General features: G+C 43.0%; 1 protein-coding gene and 1 pseudogene across 1 annotated transcript in view; both read right to left on the bottom strand.

The window, feature by feature from the left end:
- Positions 1-20,253, bottom strand: part of BAIAP2L1 (BAR/IMD domain containing adaptor protein 2 like 1) — a 75,745-nt gene that overhangs the window by 51,278 nt on the left and 4,214 nt on the right. The window lies entirely within an intron of this gene.
- On the bottom strand, positions 17,349-19,455 carry LOC123331594 (annotated as a pseudogene).

Consider the following 20,253-nt stretch of genomic DNA (forward strand, 5'->3'; position numbering starts at 1 on the left):
TCCTTACATGTCTGGTGATCCTTGACTAACAGTTTGTATTTAGGAAGCAAGCCCTAAAGCGCTGGCTGGAAGTGTGCGCATGTGCATTCAGGGTGGCTATTGACTAGGCAGCTTCATTCAAAACAACTGGACAGCGAGTCAGCTGTCAAGAAACTGGCCAAGAAACAGTAACCAAGGGCCACTGGGTCTCTTCAGAGAAACTTCTAACTTCCTATCCCTGGGGGTGGGCGGAGGGTGGAAACAGCAGTCACCAGGGAGCCGGCTTTCCCAGGTCTGGAAGGCGGTTGAGTATCCCACAGCTCACCGTGCTGACTTCTTCCTGAGTTTCAGTGCCTCGGCTGGGGTCTCCAAGTCGAGAGCAGTGCTGAGTAACACATCCTGAGACTGCACCTTGGCTGCCAGGCAGAGGGAGCAGCTGTGACAACGGTGGCCGGGGCAGCCAGGGGCCTGGAGGTGAGCCGCCTGTGTCATGCCTGTCCCAGCCCTGCGGCTCCCTCCTTCTGTGGGGCCTGCTCTGCAGCCCGGGGGGCTCTCTGGGGTGAAGGGCTCAGTTCTCTGCGGCACTCCTCTCTGCAGGCTCTTTCGGTTCGTGTAAGGCAGTTATCGTACCTCTGTCCATTTCTATCACCCCAAATTTCTTTAGGCTTTTGGTCAATAGATATTTCCTTTCTCAGGTATCTACATTATGGATTTACAGGGGGTTAAGTTCCTTTGCCATCATTTTAATGTACTCTCGGAAAAGAAGAAAAACATATGAGGTCAATGGGCCACGCTTAACTGGAAGTCCACTTAGCTTGTCTTGCTGGAGCCAGTCAGCTGAGCCTCCTTCACAGGCAAAGCCATGAAGCCCCAGAGCCGAGGCTGCCCTCTCACCAGTCCCCTGGCAAGCCAGTCAGTCTTAGCACTGATCACAGGGACCTGTCGCCATAGCTGCTATTTCTATCATCTTTCCTTAATTCTTTTAAGTTTTTACTTTTGAAATAGCTTAAGGCACACAACTAGTTATAAAAACTGTATAAAAGGTCCCATGTATGCTTCCACCAATGGGAACTTAAACGGCCAAAGTACATCATCTAAACCAGGAAACCAACATTGGTACAACACAGGTAAACTACAGACCTTATTTGGATTTACCAGTTGTTATACCTCTAATTTGCAGGGTGTGTGCCTTGTTTCTACGAAGTTTTATCACACGTATAGATTTGTATAACCGTCACCACAATTATGATACAGAACTCTTCCAATAACACAAAGGTCTCCAGGATGCTACCCCTTTATAATAAAGCCCAATCAACCTAACCCCTGGCAACCGCTGATCTCAATCATCATAATTTTGTCACTGTGAGAATGTAATATAGGTGGAGTTGTACAGTATGTGGCCTTTAGAGAGTAATTTTTCCACTCAGCACGATGTCCTTAAGAACCACCCAAGTTGCTGGGTGTATCACCAGCTTATTCCTTTCTCTTCTGTCAGTGGTCCAGGGCATGGATGTATCACAGTCTATCCACTGCACCATCGACCATCTGGGTCGTTTTCAGTTTTCAGCAATTACAAATAACCCTGATGTGGACAATCACGTACAGACTTGTGAGTGAATGTAAGTGTTCCTATCTCTAGAATAAACACCTGGTAGTTCAACCACCACATCACACAGGAGATGGATGTGTAACTTCACAGGAAGCTGCCAAGCTGTTTTCCAGAGCTGGCTGTACTGTTTTACATTCCCATAGGCAATGTATGAGATTTCAGTAATTTTTAAAATGTAATAACTTCATTAGAAAATGGCTGCTTTCCAATAAAAAGATAAAACTATTTTGAAACATCATTTAAAATTCTTACAATAATCTTACGTGAGTCTAGATGGTAATATGTACAAGGATACCAATACAGAGCAACCTGCCTTCTAGCAGACAAGCAGTCACAAAAAGAAGCTAAGCTCTGTGTTCTTTCCTAAGATTATTCTTAGTTCAAAATAGAATTTGATTTCTTGATAGAATTCTTGGACTGTTTACATATAACTCCTCTCTTAAAATTTCAAAAACAATGAATTCATGAGAACTTTCAAAGTTAATACCAAGCATAAACCATTATCCAAATGATTCAACTGTAAAAAAGTTCAACTAAGACAAAGACCACCACTGACTTCAGAGAAAAAAAACACAAGAATTTTTAAGCTTGGAAGATCAACATATACTTCAATTCTTTATTTTAGGTTTTGCTACAGAAATGGTTCCCCTGGAAATTCTGGCCTCTTTGAATAGTGGAAAATCCACTTCTCCACTGGCTGTTGGCCATTAATCTAGCTATTTTAGCTGAAGTACATGTATTTTTAAACTCAGGAACAGAAAAGCAGTGTGGCTGTCATAATTCACAATCTGCAAAATTTTTATCATAGCAATGGATGTCCTTGTGAATTGGACAAGTCCTAAATTTTGAGGGGGAGGGCAGTAGTTGGGTCAAAGGCCATGCGTGTCAAGGCTTGCCAAGACCTGAATTGTTTATAGAGACTCAAATTTAGACTCAAGAGCAATAATGAACAAATCCATTTTAAGTTTGGCACAAAGAATAAAAGGCATAAGATTCCAAGTATAAAAACAAAATACATTATAAAAGGCATTATTGGGCCAACAATCACTATTTTGTTACCATCAATAACAAAAGCCTAGGAAGTATTCCAACAGTTACTGCTCAGTGAGGGGGATAATGTGTCAAAGCAATCTGAACCAAAATGAGTTTCCTTTCCATTCAGGGAAGAAAATGGATCTTCTAGGCTAAAAAAGACGACTGGCAACATCTCTGTTGTACCTGTGCTGCACCTCCTAGTGAAGAGGGTTGGTTCTGTCACAAGAACTCTGGGCCTTAGGGAATTTGTCCCTAGCTAGTCCCCAGACCACTGAGGAAAAGGCCACTGAGAACCTACAGGCACATCCCACCAGATTTCTAGTTGCTCCGTTTAGCTCATACAATTCCTCTGCCTCATGCATAGTTACAGGTCATAATTGTAAAAGGTATTACACAATCTTATGATGGTTTCAACTTTGTCACCATTTAGATTTTTCTTTCATTATTGAAAAGTATTACCTTTACCAGTATGAAACTACAGGATATTTATAAAGCATAAATACAAATATGACTAGACAGATAGCTAAACTGAGCTGACCTTACATTCCTAAGCAGTAGTTTCTCTTTCCATTTCTTTTGTCAATTCTCTACAAGACCAAGGACAAATTATTTGATATTTCAGCTGTTTGTTTTAACTTTTCTCAGTTGAAAACTGTGGGTTATAGTTACACTAGAATAAGCTTTAAAAGTGATTTAAGAATCTCTAATATGGGGCTTTTTATAACTTGATTCAGGTACTGTATGTATCTTTGAAATTTTTGATATTTTATTTTAAATAGTCTCATGTGAATTAATCTAGCAAAATGTCACAAATCTTAAACAAGGAACCTTTTAATTTCATGTGACATGAATACTTGTTCATAAGGGCTAACTATAGTTTCCAGTGGTCATGTATGGATGTGAGAGATGGGCCATAAAGAAGGCTGAGCACTGAAGAATTGATGCTTTTGAACTGTGGTGTTGGAGAAGACTCTTCAGAGTCCCTTGGACTGCAAGGAGATCAAACCAATCAATCCTAAAGGAAATCAATCCTGAATATTCATTGGAAGGACTGATGCTGAAGCTCCAATACTTTGGCCACCTGATGTGAAGAGCTGACTCATTAGAAAAGATGCTGATCCTGGGGATGATTGAAGGCAAGAGAAGGGGATGACAGAGGATGAGATGGTTGGATGGCATCACCGACTCAATGGACATGAGTTTGAGCAAGCTCTAGGAGATGGTGAAGGAGAGGGAAGCCTGGCGTGCTGCAGTGCATGGGGTCACAAAGAGTCAGACACGACTGAGTGACTCAACAACAACAGGGCTAACTGAGATTACTTCTAGATAGAAGTCATTTGTATTAATAGAAAATCTCACTTCCTTCTTCCAGGTGTTGTTGGAAGCTGCAGTTTCTAGACTGACATCATCAGTATGTGATTACGTCCCCTGCCTTTAGAGAAAGCTGTTGTTGTTTAGTTGCTAAGTCATGTCCAACTCTTTTGTGACCCAATGGACTGTAGCCTCCCAGGCTCTTCTGTCCATGGGATTTCCCAGGCAACAATACTGGACTGGGTTGCCATTTCCTTCTTCAGGGGCTCTTTCTGACCCAGGGATCAAACCGCATCTCCTGCATTGGCAGGTGGGTTCTTTACCGCTGAGCCATCTTGGGGAGCCCTTAGGGAAAGTAATGGTGAGTAAATCTGGCAAAAGGGCAGATGCCTGTGGACTAACTGATGGTCTGAAGAGCCATGTGTTCATGCCCATCTTGAACGGGGAGCAGAAGCCAAGAAAATTAGAAACTGAGATGTTTTTGTTTGAAATATTAAGTTAGAGAAAAAGTACTCATATTCGAAGATATAAATACAGAAAAATGCTTCCCACCAGTCAAATGTGAACAGTCTGTATGATCTGTCTAGGCTACCAGCTATCAACTGTATTACAGATCAATTAGTATCATCTGAGTGCCGAAGAACTGATGCTTTCAAATTGTGGTGCTGGAGAAGACTCTAGAGAGTCCCTTGGACAGCAAGAAGATCAAATCAGTCAATTCTAAAGAAAATCAACCCTGAATCTTCATTGGAAGGACTGTTGCTAAAGTTGAAGCTTCAATACATTGGCCACCTGATGGGAAGAACTGACTCATTGGAAAAGACCCTGATGCTGGGAAAAATTGAAGGCAGGAGAGGGGACTGCAGAGGGTGAGATGGTTAGGTAGCATTACAGACTCAATGGACATGAATTTGAGCAAACTCCAGGAGATAGTGCACAACAGGGAAGCCTGGTGTACTGCAGTCCACTGAGTTGCAAAGAGTCAGACACGACTTAGCGACTGAACAACAAATAATTTATAACATGCCATCCCAGTAGCAATGAACATGAGGGGTGGGGGAACATGGCATAAAAACACTATGGCCTCGAATCCTTGGGCAAATCACATCTATCCTTGCTGAGCCCCAGTCTCCTCGTCTGTAAGGTGGCAAAAACTCATTTTTACCTCATGACGGGTATGAGGATTCCATGAAATAATAACTAACATTTATGGAACACTTACTGTGTGCTCTTCAGGGCACCTGACTCCTAGTGCACTGAATCAACTATAGTAATTAACGTTGCAAGACAGGAGCTCGAAGTATTAGTCTGCTCTTCAGGGGGATGAGCACTCCTATTTACATAGAAGTCTCCAGGCACCACCGCTTCCTCTCAGAAAGGTGAAAACAAATGATCCGGGCTCTCCTGCCTCAAAGTGTCACGTCAGGGTGAGAGAGACCATGAGTACAGAAACCTCCAGAAGCAGGCGGTACCAAGAAAACTGGAGGTGTAATTATTATCTGCTCTATCCAGTTGGAAACTCGATTCCTTTTTTCTTTCTGAGATGCATTTTGATGCTCCAGAGTCTATGTTTCAGGCTCTAGGCCTGGCACGTCACTTGGGTTCTCTCTTCAGACCCTAACAATGCAACAGTTATCACCCCCATTTTACAGATGAGACATGAAACTTTGAGACGTGAAATATAAAAACCTCCCCGAAGGTCCCATAGCTAGAATCAGGCCCAGGCACTAACCTTTGCACTCACCCCTCAGGCCTCCAGATAAGTTCTTTGAGGAGGACTATACAATAAAGTGAGATAAAAAATGCTTTTATGACAGAGATCACTATTTTAGGGTAAGCAATTATGCAAGTTTCTACAATATTTTCTTTGGGGAAGAATCTTACCCCTGATTTGTTGCTGTTGTTTAGTTGCTATGTCATGCCTGACTCTTTGCAACCTCATGAACTGTAGCCCACCAGGCTCCCCTGTCCATGGGATTTCCCAGGCAAGGGCAAGAATACTGGGTGAGTTGCCATTTCCTTCTCCAGGGGATCTTCCCGACCAGGGATCGAACCCACACCTCCTGCATTGGTAGGCAGATTCTTTTACCGCTGAGCCACCAGGGAAACTCCTCTTGATGTTAGATGAGTATAATTAATCTTCTAATAGTTACACAATATGGACAAGTTCTACCCAGGCAAACAAATATTTCTGATTTTCTCCTTTTCTTTCCCTTAAAAAAAGGGAAGGAGTAGGGGAGAAAAAGAAGATTCTCCAACTACCTGTAGTCCTCCCGGGAATTAGTAATGGTTAACACTGTCATGTTGATTTCCTTTGCTGAAAAGGAATTAAAACATTACAGAACTACATGGCAAAACCACAAGGTGTTTTAACCACCCCATCCAAGTCTCATATCTTTTTTACCTACCCACAGGGAACAGCTAATTGACTGGAAACTTTCTAACTCATTTTATTCACACATATATTTAGTCAGGATTGGTAATTTTGCTTGAGCATTTAATTAAATAAATAGTATCATATAATAAATTTTACTGTCACACCTTTTTAAAAAATTCAATGTTATACTTCAGAGACCTGTTGACCTTGATATGTGTTAACTGAGTTTATTCCTATTTAACTTCTTTGTGTATCCCTTTGTGATAGCTAATTTTGTGTGTCTGCTACCGTACCTAGTTAGTCGACTGAATACTAATTTAGGTGTTGTTGTGTAGGACTTCTGAAGATGTGGTTAACCACCAGTAGCCTTTAGGAGATTATCCTCCATAATCTGCGTGGGCTTCACTCAATCCATTGAAAGGCTTTAAGAATGAAACTGAGGTTTCCCTGAGGAAGAAGATGTTCTGCTCATGGACTTCCAGCTGCTGGCTTACCCTATAATTTCAGATTTTCCAGACCCCCACAACCACATAAGCCAATTTTTTGACTTCCTCATCTAAGTGACATCTAGAGGGCTTACAAATTACTGCTAATACCAACTGTTTGGCAAGAAGCTGTCCATGTCTGTGCACACGGGGAAGAATTTACCTAGAAACAGAATTGCTGGGCACAGAGTACATGATAGATTTTTCACTTTTGTTCGATATTGTCAAACACTTTCTCCAAAGTGGCTGCAGCAATCTGTGCTTCTACAACCACCGTACTATTTTGCCATGATCACCAACACTTGGTGTTATCACACTTTTTTGCCTGATAGGTGAAAAGTACTGTTTAAGTACCACAAACGGTTTCCCTTGTCAGCATTAAAAAAGGACCCAGGACTGAACTATCTAAGCAGGGGAAGAGACATAAAGGTAGTTCCCTGGTGGCTCAGCTGGTAAAGAATCTGCCTGCAATGCAGGAGACCTGGGTTTGATCCCTGGGTTGGGAAGATCCCCTGGAGAAGGGAATGGCAACCCACTCTAGTATTCTTGCCTGGAGAATCCCCATGGACACAGGAGCCTGGAGGGCTACAGTCCATGGGGTCGCAAAGAGTCAGACATGACTAAGCATAGAGAACACACAGAGAGCCCGAGTCTACCATGGAGGAAAGTCAACAGTGACTTCTGTCCTTTTCACCGCAGGGTAGGACCAGGCACGGAGAGCATGGCTATGGCCCGCAATCAAGGGCTGCGCCACCCTTCCTCACCCCCATCGCTGCGCTCCAGACGCAGTGGCCTCTGGGCTGTGCTCTCAACAGGCCAACGCAAGGGTCCTGCTCTCCTGCCTGCAGGCTTTTCTCCTGGCCACCTGGCCACCTCGGTCTCAGAGACGCTTCCTCGACCTTCCTCCTCCTCCTCTCTCCAGGTCTGTTTCTTGCTTCTCTTTCCTCAACAGGCTTTTCTCTACCTCACAGGATACTACCTGTGTACTCTGTCTCCCTAGTAAAAACTAAGGAAATGAATTAAGGTCAAGGATCACTGCGCTTCCAGCACCAAGCGCAGGCTTGAACCGTCTAATGCCCAAGCTGTGCTCACAGTGGCAGTTCTTGAATTCTTTTAGAATGATGTAAGAGCTGTGTGTGCTCCTGGATGAGCTGGCTGCATGCAGTGCCTTCAGCTCATCTGATGGGCACACAGACTCAACAACTAGGTGGGCTGATCAGCCATGGCCAGGATCCCCAGAGTGAGGGAATGCACTGCTCGTGGCTTCATTAGCTCAACCTGAGGCTCATGGAAGCTGCAAGACGCTGCCCTTTACCTACTAAGTCATAACAAGCTTTGCTGTTGTTTAGTCACTAAGTCTCATCTGACTGGAGTCCGCCAGGCTTCTGTCCATGGGATTTCCCAGGCAAGAATACTGGAGTGGGTTGCCATTTCCTCCTCTAGGGGATCTTCCTAATCTAGGGATTGAACCCATGTCTCCTGCATTGATTGGAAGGTGGATTCTTTATCACTGAGCCACCAGGGAAGCCCCGTAACAGGCTTACAAAGCCTATAAATGCCATTCTTTCCTTGTGAATTTTGCTTCCCAACTCTACGTTTCTCCAAGTTGACATTTAAATTACTTTTTAAATATTTAGGTGATAATATAGTTCGCAAAAAAATACCTTGCTGGCAACAATTCAAATGTCCATTAACTGGTGAACAGGTGAAGAAACATGATACATCCATAAATGGAATAAAAATGCCATAAAAAATGAGTAAAGTACAACATGGATAAACTCTATTATCCAAAAGTGAAAGAAGCTGGTCACAAAAGACTACCTATTATTGTATGATTCCATTTCTATGAAATATCTAGAAAAGACAAAGAAAATATTTTAGTGATTGCCCGGGGCTGGGGTTGAGAATGAGAAAGGACAGCAAATGGGCACAAAGGACCGTTGTGGGATGACGGGAATGTTGTAAAATAGGCTTGTGGTAATAGCTGCACAATTCTGTAAATTGACTAAAAACTTATTGAATTGTACATTTAAAATGAGTGAATTTTATAGTTTATAAGTTACACCTCAATAAAGATGTTTTAAAAAAAAAAAAACACAAAAAACAAACAGTAACAACGAAAATCCTTGACAGCTCTTCTCAACATCCTGGGCTGCTCAGGGTGTATGTGTACACGAAATCACTTGGTTCTGTCCAATTCTTTGTGAGCCCATGGACTGTAGCCCGCTTGGCTTCTCTGTCCATGGAATTTTTCAGGCAAGAATACTGGAGTGGGTTGCCATTTCCTCCTCCAGAGGATCTTTCCTGACCCAGGGATTGAACTCACATTTCCTTCATCTCCTACACCAGCAGGCGATTCTTTACCACTGAGCCACCTGGGAAGACTTTTGTCCTTACACCTGGGAAGACTATAACCTTCATCAAGGCTACAGAGCTGTGATTTCTGACTAGCCTGCTGCCCACCGAAAAGTCAGATGTGCTCAGACGCAGGCCATCTACTGTCCTCTGTGAACACTGGTCCAGAACCAGAGAGAATGATGCTCCTGGTCTGAAGAGCACTTAAGCCCATGTAGCTTTAGCAGCAACTTCCGCCACTCAATCAATCAGATCCATTAGTAGAAAGGGAAAACCCAGCCATTTGGAGATGAATCTCCTGCTGGATTAGCGGCTGTCTCTCCAGCTACAATTGAGGAAGGAGTTTGGCAAAGCTTCTCCAGGCAAAAAAATTCTTATTGCGTCCCTCTCAAAGGACAGCTTCAGAAACTTTGACTTAAACATTGTTTTGCCTTCCTTTTTCCTTTCCTTTCTTCATCCATAGCCAGGCTTTGGCTTATAGATAATTATTTCTGCCAAGCCAGTCCTTCATTCAGAGCACAAAAGGCATGCTAGAAATGATGCCATTGAGGTGCCAAGGGTCCCAGGCTCCGCCCCCGCCACATGGCCTCTGCCCAAGAAGCCACTGGGCCAGAGGTTAGTAAAGCACAGGGCCAGCTCTCTGGGCTTAGCCTCTCCTAGAACATTCTGAGAGAGTTCAGAGAACCTGGTAGGTCCTAAGCTCCTTAAGAACCAATCAAGTGATGAGAAGCAGAGTGACCTGAACCAGAAAGGTATGTACTGCTACCTCTTAAGATCCGTTAACTAGAAGCAGTCACATCTCCGGGATCTTTTATTTCATTGTTTAAAGACACAGAGTTCTGTAACAAAACTCCATCTTCCCTACTCATTTAGGCCACCAAAACTGCTCTGAAGCCAAGCACAATTAAGCAGAATAAAAAGGTCCCAACACACTGGGGTGAGAAAGAAGTGTGTTCTGTAACTGTTCAAATCTTTTGGACAAAATTATCAAACCTCTCAACAAAATGATGTCCCAGGGCTATCCTGCCCAGTAAATTACGGCACTAGGTTTCAGTGGTTGTTCTTTTAAGAAAATTGTGGAGGGAGAATCATGCTATAGGCAATCAGTGTTCACGATCCTCTGGTAACATAATTTGGAAAAAAACCCAACAGCCTGAACCCTACTCAACACTATAAAGTTTCATTTTACTTTAAACACCAGACAAAAGTTTCACATCTGTCTGTGAGTGGAATCATCTGAAACCACTTTTCCTTGTGGTTTTAAGTGTAGATGATTATACCGGGTCCAAGGTCCAGCCAGTACTGTGACTCCACACAGTTGCATGAATTTCAGGGCAGCACCGAGAGCAAGCAACCCCAGCTTGCCAACTGCCAGTGTTATCGGACGCAGAAGCAATGCCTGGTCCATACTGGCTTCCATCAGCAAGGGGATCCGGGTACACTGCCCCAGAATTTAAGCAACTTTTGGACCTTTAAATTCAAAGGAAGTAATACCTGAGCGTCAGAAGTTAAAAAAGAATTACTTCTTGAAATTCCAGCTATGATAATACTAGTACCCATTTTCGCTTGGTTCCTAGAGGTCCATGTTCTTATTTGAAAGAAGGGAAATAATCCTTCCTATAGCCACAGTGCCAGGACAACTACTGCATAACTTTCAATCAGAATCTGGAGATCGCCTTCTTTTCTGGTATTCGTGTGTATGTGTGTGTGGGGAGACCAATCTATCATGGCAATGATACATACTAGATAATGTAGACTTACGGATCACTTCACTTTGCCTGGGAAATCCCATTGACAGAGGGGCCTGACAGGCTACAGTCCATGGGGCGGCAAAGAGTTGGACATAGCTGAATGACCGACACACTTTCAGGGGCTTCCCAAGTGGTGCTAGTGGTAATGAACCTGCTTGCCAACGCAGGAGACATGAAACGTGGGTTTGATCCCTGGGTCGGAAAGATCCCCTGGAGGAGGAAATGGCAACACACTCTAGTATTCTTGCCTGGAGAACCCCATGGATAGAGGAGCGTTGGGCTACAGTCCATGGAGTCACAAAGAGCTGGACAGAACTGAAGCGACTTAACACACACACAACTTTGTAAAGTCTTCATGTTTGGGCCTTCAAAACAACAATAGCCTTGGTCAATCCTTACAACTCACATACAGTGAGCTTGGCCCTATGCTCGATGTACAGGACCCAAAGGTGACTGAGTGAGGAGCTCCCTCAGACTTCGAAAATGCAGAGTCTGAGGGAGACAGGAATGAAAAAAATACCCAGGCAATCTAGATTGACATCGTAAAAATAAGAAATGCAAATATCTTTAATATAACTTGAGTATCATTTAGAAGTATATGACTTTACCAAGATAGATGGTATCTATTAAGGAAACAGTGACTGATTAGTTACTAGGTTTAAAATAGCTGTCAACAGACACATACTTTGAAGGCTGTAGGGTGCGCTAGACCATTTGGTTAAGTGTTCCTGTCTGCCCAGTTATTAATTTAAAAAGGTGTGTCATGGAGTTAAAAGCAATGAAACTACAGGAAGAATGTCTTATGTGCTGAGCTGTGTTTGTTTAGAAAGTCCCCAAGTATTGATACGTAATGAGCAACAGGAACTTTACGAGATCAAAGTCCAGTTGACTCTTGAACAATGAGAGGGTTGGGGCACCCGTTCTTGCCATGGTTGAAAATATGAGTACAGTCGGCCCTCCATACCCACAGATTCCATCAATACAGCAATACTGATTTTACTACTGAGAAAAATCCAAGTATAAGTGAACCTGAGAAAGTTCAAACCCGTGTTGTTCAATGGTCAGCGGTAAATTACTGATTTCAAATATCCAGCGATATTCCTTTTTTTAGTTTACTGGTTCTTTCCAAACACCACTCTTACATGATACCTGGAACAATTCTAATGAATGTCCCTCAATCAGAGCCCATGAGACGGGTCATTCTGTTTTGCATTAAAATCCAAGCCCTTGCAATCAGAAAGAGTTCAAAAACTCAAAATAATGTAAAAATAGCTTGCTTGTTTTAAATATAGTTCTGTTGCTGGTAAGGGGAATCAAACTTCTGAAACTTTTGCTATGTGTTGTTTCTCAGCTACTTCTCTCATACAGCCAACTTTACCAAGACTGCTTACAAACTACCTAAGAAAGTCCTCTTGAACTTAACTTGCTTATACATCCCTCTTTTTCTCCTTTCTCCCAACACTAGGACAAAGGAAACAAGGCCGAAGAGCAGAACCGGTGAAAGTAGGCCACCTCCAGTACTGCAAGTGCAGAAGGCGCGAGGCGGCGGAACGGACGGCCCCGCGCAGGCTGAGGCCAAGGGAAGGGCACTGTTGTCCTGCCATAAACTATAAACTCGAGAACAGCGCAGGCTCTGTTCCTTCTCCAGGGTGGTTCCCATGGGTGACCTCTGTGCTTGGCACAGCCTGGTGCACAAGAGAGCTGCTGAAGGAATGAATGTAGATGGGAAGCTGGCGCACCCCTAACAGTTGCTTGGAACATGGTAGCCGTGATCGGCAGTGCACCTGCAGTTCCACCCACCACGGAGCAGGTGAGGGTTTCATTACAACTGTGTGATCAGCACACAGCTTCTGTGTTTACCCAACAAATATTTTTAAGTTCTTACTGTGCCATCAGCACGATGAGAGATTTCAAAAAATCCTCAAGGAGTGTACAGCTCATTGACCAAGAGAAAAATCTGTGCCAATAATATTAACACTATTCATTTATCCGCTTATGGGTTGGTCACTCTGCTAGATGCTGAGGATAAGCAGTAAACAAGACAGATGAAAAGCAACACAGGTAGGGTGGCTACGGGCTAGCAAACAAAAAATAACTACTGTTCGCAGTTAACACACTGTCCTAACAACTTTTGTATCCATATAATCTACACAACAGTCATATGAGGTGGGTGAAAACTGAAGGCAAGGTCAAACAGAGGAATACATCATCGAGCACATACAGGAATCTGGGGTAACACGAAGGATGGGTTGGCTCGCTGTAGAAGTCGTCAGTCCTAGGGGCACAACAGTGGGACTGAATGTCATGTAAAAACAACTGTTTTGTATGTTTAAAGTGTCTATGCACTTAGAAATAGATTGTCTGGCACTCCAAGTGTAAGATGAAGCCATGGAAAAAATAAACCATTTGGTCCATTAAAACTATTAAAATTTTAATTGTTTTTTTAATTGCAGCACTTAAGTATAAAGAATTATCATTTTCCTGATTTTCTTTTGTCCTTTGAACTTTTGTGGCCAGAAAGGGATTGGTTAGCTTAGACCTCAGGCATCTGAATCCAACAGGTGACCAGGTTGGTCTCTGGTCCTCCTCTCTCCTCTCCCCAGAGACCGGGGCTTCCCTCCCTGTAACTCAGGAGGGGCCAGGGTGGCTTGTAGCTGAACTCATTAGCTGAGATCTGTCCTGAACTCCAGCCCCAGTCTTTTACAGGTTTATTACAGGCAGTATGTTATCATCTGAACTTCTATCCCTTCTAGCGTTGGCAGGTTGCTGATCCCACTTTTGTACCTATTCTTCCTTGCACACGTCTCTTCCTGCGTTTGTACTGTTCATGGATACAGCTGCACCTTGAAGGGGATCAGCTGCTTGCTTGCAACATCAGGCATAAGAGTTTGAAAAGACAGTTGTAAGAACTAGAATTTTTCTAGTTGTTGGATTTTTCTTCTGCTGCATTCATAGTTTCAGGTTACTAAAAGTTAAACACGTGCTCCCCACAAGGAAAAATGAAGAGAAAATGGTAAGATTTTAAGTTAGGTTTACCCTTAGCAAGTCAGTTTGCAAAACAGAGGAAGCAACACATTTTAGGTTAGTTTTTAAAATTTTTTATCCATTAATATGGAATAGATCTATCAATTTCTAGGAGTTTTTTTAAGCTTAAATATTATAAACATAATCCACTCACATAAAACACTCCAGAAGGCAGAGTGTAAGACAGACATAAAAACCCCTCTTCCTCTACCCTAGAGTTAACCACAGCTATCCTTTCGTATTTAACTTCTATGCAGAGTACATCATGAGAAACGCTGGGCTGGAAGAAGCACAAGCTGGAATCAAGATTGCCGTGAGAAATATCAATGACCTCAGATATGCAGATGACACCACCCTTATGGCAGAAAGTGAAGAGGAACTAAAAAGCCTCTTGATGAAGGTGAAAGAGGAGAGTGAAACAGTTGGCTTAAAGCTCAACATTCAGAAAACGAAGATCATGGCATCCGGTCCCATCACTTCATGGCAAATAGACGGGGAAACAGTGGAAACAGTGTCAGACTTTATTTTTTTGGGCTCCAAAATCACTGCAGATGGTGACTGCAGCCATGAAATTAAAAGATGCTTACTCCTTGGAAGGAAAGTTATGACCAACCTAGATAGCATATTCAAAAGCAGAGACATTACTTTGCCAACAAAGGTCTGTCTAGTCAAGGCTATGGTTTTTCCAGTGGTCATGTATGGATGTGAGAGTTGGACTGTGAAGAAGGCTGAGCGCCGAAGAATTGATGCTTTTGAACTGTGGTGTTGGAGAAGACTCTTGAGAGTCCCTTGGACTGCAAGGAGATCCAACCAGTCCTTTCTGAAGGAGATCAGCCCTGGGATTTCTTTGGAAGAAATGATGCTGAAGCTGAAACTCCAGTCCTTTGGCCACCTCATGCGAAGAGTTGACTCATTAGAAAACACTCTGATGCTGGGAGGGATTGGGGACGACAGAGGATGAGATGGCTGGATGGCATCACTGACTCAATGGCCATGAGTTTGGGTGGACTCCGGGAGTTGGTGATGGACAGGGAGGCCTGGCGTGCTGCGATTCATGGGGTCGAAAAGAGTCAGACACGACTGAGTGACTGAACTGAACTGAACTGATCCTTTCGTATTTTAGTGAAGGAATTACTACTGTTTAGGACTTTTACGGAGAAGGCAATGGCACCCCACTCCAGTACTCTCGCCTGGAAAATCCCATGGACAGAGGAGCCTGGTAGGCTGCAGTCCATGAGGTCGCTAAGAGTCGGACACGACTGGGCGACTTCACTTTCACTTTTCACTTTCATGCACTGGAGGAGGAAATGGCAACCCACTCCAGTGTTCTTGCCTGGAGAATCCCAGGGACGGGGGAGCTTGGTGGGCTGCCGTCTATGGGGTCGCACAGAGTCGGACATGACTGAAGTGACTTAGCAGCAGCAGCAGGGACTTTTAACCTCCAAAGTACCACACAAATAAAACCATTTTAAGCAACAAACCCAAGGGCACCCTCACTCACCAGCTGTTCTTTCTCAGCACATAGCTCTGGAAAGCCTTGAGCAATCCCTTACATCTCCGAGGGGTGCTTTTTTTAAAAAAAAAAAAGTTTGCTTTCTGGATTGGGAACACATTCTCGTGATATTTTTCATTTATTTTCGAAGGAGAGAGAAACCAGCAACATTTCACCTCATTTCCACAAGTCTCACCTTTATCCACAAAGATTTGAGTTATAACCAGAACACAGTCCTTAAAATAATGATAAACCAGAAAGACAGACTCAATGTCTGGAAAATGTAAAGAGAATGATAAAATCAAGGCTGAGGAAAGTAAGAACAAAAGTATACAGGCCTCAAGGGCTGCAGAGCTGTAATTACTGCAGACATATCAAGTACAAAGTTTATAGGGGAAATTACACCCATGACTGCCAGACATGAAATCTCGGGTGTTTTCCCAGCCAATGTCCACAAACTACCCTGTTATAGGTTTTATACATGTTTTACTATTTTTTTAAAAAAAACCTCTCTATGGGATATATACATATCATATATATATATGATATGTATATATAAAGGAAGCCATTTTAAAACATCTACTTAATTGGTTGAGGTTCAGGAAAGGTACATTCTCACACAATCAGATTACAGCATGGCCTGGGATGTTTTCTGGAGGGCATTTTGCAATGTATAGCAAATATGTTGACTACCCCTCCCTCAAACTCCTGCAGGGGATTTAGCTTAAGGAAAAGACCCCAGATTTGTGCAAGTTCCACCTACAATGGTGTTCACAGCAGTACTTTAATAGCAAGGTATTGGCAACGACCTAACGTCCAAGAACAGAGGTGGGTGGATGAATAAATTCTGACGAAGAATGGAGAGTCCTCGAAATGATGAAGCACACAATACTGACTGACATGGAGAGATGCACTGAAAAATATCTGAAGGAGTGACAGTACGAGTTAGTAGTGTGGGATTCTAGCTAACTTACTTTCAGTGTAAATATCCACAGAAATTTTGGAAATTCTCTGGTCTCAGTAAAATATAGTTTTTTTCCCCAATATTTTCTATATTATTTCTATATATATCTATATAAAAATATCAGTTTTCAAGAGCCTCTAAGATTAAAACCAGCACACACAAATAAATAAAACATGGATAACTGTGGGAAATGCAGAGACGTATAATCTGGGGGACTTGTTCTCAAGCATGAACAATCTAAATGTGGAGAAGACCCAAATTAAAAATAACATTTCCTTTAGAAAAAAGTACTAGTCTTGAAGCCTCTTGATTTAACTGTAACTCACTGAAATGCTTTTAAAAACTAGTCTATTGTGCCTGTAACAGTAAAGTATGTTTTTAAGAAAAGCCACACAGAAAGGAAAAGTTCAGTTCAGTCGCTCAGTCATATCCAACTCTTTGCGACCCCATGAACCACAGCACACCAGGCCTCCCTGTCCATCACCAACTCCCAGAGTTTACCCAAACCCATGTCCATTGAGTCGGTGATGCCATCCAACCATCTCATCCTCTATCGTCCCCTTCTCCTCCTGCCCTCAATCTTTCCCAGCATCAGGGTCTTTTCAAATGAGTCAGCTCTTCGCATGAGGTGGCCAAAGTACTGGAGTTTCAGCTTCAACATCAGTCCTTCCAATGAACACCCAGGACTGATCTCCTTTAGAATGGACTGGCTGGATCTCCTTGCAGTCCAAGGGACTCTCAAGAGTCTTCTCCAACACCACAGTTCAAAAGCATCAATTCTTCGGCACTCAGCCTTCTTCACAGTCCAATACACATCCATACATGACCACTGGAAAAACCATAGCCTTGACTAGACGAACCTTTGTTGGAAAAGTAATGTCTCTGCTTTTAATATGCTATCTAGGTTGGTCATAACTTTCCTTCCAAGGAGTAAGCGTCTTTTAATTTCATGGCCGCAGTCACCATCTGCAGTGATTTTGGAGCCCAAAAAAATAGAGGCTGACACTGTTTCCACTGTTTCCCCATCTATTTGCCATGAAGTGATGGGATAGGATGCCATGATCTTTGTTGGTCATAACTCTTCTTAATACTCAATTAACTAGAAAGTTCAAATAACTCTGATTCTATACTCCCAGCAGTCTAGTTCATTTATTTATGGTTCATCTATGCCTCCCAAACCTCTTACACAAGAAAACTTTTTTTTTTTTTTTTTTTTGGTATATGAGAATTTATTACTACCGTGCTTTCGTCACCAAAATTTATGATCTTGGTCTTTCCTTCTTGCCTTTGTATAAAGGCAAAAGTGAGACACTGGCTATTTTGACAACCTTAAAAAGGATTCCAGAAATGTCACCAACATGACATTTGCAACCAAATCCAGCAACCAGAACTTCATCATTTTCCTCAATAAAATTCAAGCAACCATCATTGGGTACAAAAGCAGGGGGGTTTTTTTGGCCATTCTTGATTAGCTGAACCCTGACACACTTCTTGATGGAAGAATTTGGCTGTTTGGCTTCAACTCCTATTTTTTCGAGCACAATTCCCTTGGCATGAAAGTGCCGCCAAAAGGGCTGGCCTTCAGGGCTGTGCCCAAATGGGCTTTCTTGTACGGTTTATCATGCCACCTGTGGTCTCGTCGGTGACTACGGAGCTTCCTGGCAGTATGAAGACTGCAGCACTTGCCACCCTGCCGGCGCCACGGGCCTGAGCCCACAAGAAAAGCTTCTCATGTGTTCAGTATGAGAGTCCGAGAGTCCATACGCTGAAATTTGTCTTTGATTCTCCTGAACACTACCACTGATGCCTCTCTCAGGCACCTGATCCCTATGTCTCTATTCTGTCTTTGAATCTGTCTTCGAATCCCCCAGGGAGATGGCGTTCCTGCTGCGGTTACAGACCTCCAACCAGCAAGCCTGGGGCAAGCTGTTTCACCTTGAATTTATTTTTTCTTTAACTTTTGCATATACCCATCAGAGCCGCCAAAATGAAAAGGAAGGAAAATATCAACTGTTGGTGAGGTTGTAGAGCAACCAACAGGAACTCTCACACACTTCCGGTGGGAATGTAAACGGATGCAACCACTTTGGCAGACAGCTTAGCAGTTTCTGCCAAAGCTGAATAAATATTTAAATACCTGATAATCCGGGAACTCCACTCCTCTGTGTAGACACCCAAGAGAAATGAGGGCCGATGCCCACCAGACTCGTACTAGTCATAATATCCTTGACTTGTCTGAAAACAATCCAAACACCCCTCAAAGAAGAACAGACTGTGATACAGTCACGCCTTGTAATACTACACAGTGAAAGAAAAACTAATGGCAACTACTGCTGTGATACGGATGGATGGATCCAAAAAACATATTGAGTGAAAGGAGGCAGACAAGAAAAGCCAAACTAGCCTGTGCTGCTATAAGTTAGGAGAGTAGCTATCTTGGAGTGGGTACAGTGCCTGGAAGGGGGCGTGAGAGGGGCTTCCGGGGCTGGTCACAGTCTACTTCTTGATCCGGGTGCTGGTTACACATGTGGGTTCAGTTTGTGACAATTCAGTGAGCTATAAAAGCCTAAGCAAACCTTTCAGTATGTAGACTAAAGTTCAATAAAAAGTTTTAGGTACTACTAAACAACAAGGTCCTACTGTACAGCATAGGGGACTATGTTCAATATCCTGTGAGCCATAATGGAAAAGGATCTTAAAAAAGAATGTACATACATATATAACTGAATCACTGCTCTACAGTAGACATTAACACACTGTAAATCTTTAACTGTACGTCAGTAAAAATAAAAAATAAAGGTTTAGAAATACAAATGTATTTTCAAATGTTAACAGGTAAGTTCAATGAATATTTGTGTTGCTTTTATAATGAGTTTACATTTGAACAGAATAAATAGCTGTGTGGAATTCTGAGGGGAAAAGGCAATCCAAACAGTTGCAACCGCACACTCGTCAGTCTCCCCTGCAGGTCTGCGTGCAGTTCATTATGACAGAAGTGCAGGGTAAGAACTGACGCCCGAGCCTGGAATAACGTCACACATGTAAAGTCAGAGGCAACCTGGAACTTGTGCATGGTGTCACAAGTCTGAGTGGCCCCAGCCTTGTTAATAAAGGACGCTGCTCTGTCCGCATAGCAATGTTATCATAGTTCCAAAACCTCCTCTTTCCAATCAAGAAAAGATGTTATGACAGGAAAAGACACTCATTATTTGGCTTTGTGTTTACAGACAAGATGTTATAACACTGGGCTGTGCAGTTTAATATTTGATACCTGGCAACCCTTTCTGCTACCTGGCACCTGATTCTTACAATTCCCTTTTTTAGTCATCATGGAGCCCAAATTGTCTAAGCTTCTGCAGATGCTATTTTATCTTCAGCATACCTGAAGCAAGCAGTGTTATGGGAACAGATGAAGATACCAAGCAGCCAACACGGCAACGGCAATAAACATAAACAGCGACCAAAAGCTTCCAAAAAAATAAGTGAAAGTGTTAGTTGCTCAGTCGTGTCCGACTTCGTGACCCCATGGACCATAGCCCACCAGGCTCTGGTCCATGGGATTCTCCAGGCAAGAATACTGAAGTGGGTAGCCATTTCCTTCTCCAGGGGATCTTCCCGACCCAGGGATCGAACCTGGGTCTCCTGAATTGAAGGCAGATTCTTTACTGTCTGAGCCACCAGCTTCAAAGCCTAGACCTATATGCCACAGGCCACAATGGAAGCCAACCAGGCAGGACTTTCACTGAAACATCCCCACTTAAACCCAAGCTGAGAAAATAAACCACCATTACACAAGCAAAACTGAGCACACAGGTGTAGACTGCTTGCTTTACCCAGTGAAAGAACTAAAGTCCCTCATTTTCTTACTTGA

This window comes from Bubalus bubalis, chromosome 24, assembly GCF_019923935.1.
Source record: "Bubalus bubalis isolate 160015118507 breed Murrah chromosome 24, NDDB_SH_1, whole genome shotgun sequence".
NCBI lineage: Eukaryota > Metazoa > Chordata > Mammalia > Artiodactyla > Bovidae > Bubalus > Bubalus bubalis.